The sequence below is a fragment of the Condylura cristata genome, unplaced genomic scaffold (genome assembly GCF_000260355.1).
Source record: "Condylura cristata isolate star-nosed mole 26May11 unplaced genomic scaffold, ConCri1.0 scaffold00039, whole genome shotgun sequence".
NCBI classification, from domain to species: Eukaryota; Metazoa; Chordata; class Mammalia; order Eulipotyphla; family Talpidae; genus Condylura; species Condylura cristata.
Window position 1 is genome coordinate 5,303,479 of NW_004567140.1, and position 1,392 is coordinate 5,304,870.

The 1,392-nt window shown below is 61.1% G+C and overlaps 1 protein-coding gene across 3 annotated transcripts in view; it reads left to right on the plus strand.

Annotated features, from left to right (window-relative positions):
• GNAO1 (guanine nucleotide binding protein (G protein), alpha activating activity polypeptide O) overlaps positions 1–1,392 on the plus strand; it is a 151,318-nt gene that overhangs the window by 112,769 nt on the left and 37,157 nt on the right. The gene's annotated exons all lie outside the window — the stretch shown is intronic.

A 1,392-nucleotide genomic window follows, 5' to 3' on the forward strand; every position in this document is an offset into this window, starting at 1 on the left:
TGAATTTGGGGGGGACACAATTCGCAAACAGGAGCCTTCCTTGATCTGCTTTTTGAGAACAGGGTTGAGGGTCAGCAAGTTCAAAACGCCTCAGGAGACCAACCTAATGCTGCCTGCTCCCTCTGTGTTGCAAGAGAATATTAGCAAATTTAGGGTGTCAAGGGCATGATGAACCGACTGAGACTTTCTTACCCACTGTGAGTTAGAACCTTTGAAAGAGAGTTAGAAACCTTCCTTCCGGGTGTGACGCAGAGGCGTCACTGCTGGGTCCCCAGAGGCCCACACTGCGCCCTGTGGGCAGCCCGGAGCAGCGGGAGCTGAGCCCCCCGCCAAGGGGATGAGGAAGGGCTGGGCCTGCCTGGTGGGGGGCTGGGGAGGACCTGGCCAGGCGCCTCCAGGGCCCTCCAGCAGAACCCCTGTCCTGGGGGAGAGGCCCAGAAAGTGTTGTGCTGGGTCAGAAGGAGGACAGACATCCCAACAGGCCTCGGATCGGGGCCTTCTCGGGCCCTGGAGCCAGAGGCAGTACCCCCAAAGTGCCGGCCGGCTGAGGTGTCTGAAGGCTCAAAGGATCAGCCTCATGTCGCTCCTTCCACCTTATGCTAAAGATAAAAATAACTACAAGGAGGGAAATGTCCTAGAGAAATTACCTTGAAATTCAGAAAACATGAAGCCAGGCTTCATCTAATTAAGATGACATTTTAAAAGGGGGGGTCGGGGGGGTCTGGGTGGCATTTTAAATTGCAAGCTGATTGTGCAGCCTCTTTAATTTCGGTTCTGAGCAAAGTTTCCAATTGAAACAGAAGACAGGACTTCAAAGGCGCCGCGAGCCGCTGGCCAAGCATTGGGAGTGAAAAGAGCAGCACGGGGCCTCTGGGCACATTGTGGCCGGGGCTGCAGCAAAGGCTGGGGGGCTGTGGGGGGCCCTCAGCCCTCGGGAGCCTGCTGCGTCTTTCAGGGGATCAGTGGAGGGAGCCGCTCCTGGAGGAGAGCTAATTGAGGCGGCTGGGCCCTCGCCCAAGGGCGCTGGCGGGCTGAGCTCTGGCCTGGGGGCCCCAGGCCCTCGGCAGTCCGTCCCCCCAGGTGCTGTGGAAACCTGCCCGAGGGACAGCCCCTGGAGCCCTCTGGGACTCCCCCCGCTGGCCTCTGAGTCAGTGGTGGACAAGGACGCCTCCGGGGAGAGGCAGCCCTCATGTCCCCCACCTGGAAGGCCAGCGAGGGGAGGGGCTGGGCAGCAGGTTGGGGTAAGGTGGCCGCTGGCCCAAGGAGGGGCCCGCAGGAGCGGCTGTCCCGGGGCGAGCAGCCAGCTGCCCCCGAGGCTCCCACGTTCCTGCTGTTGTTCAGGCTTTGCTCATTCCGCTGAGGCCGGCCTGCCCCCCCCATCATGCACGCCGC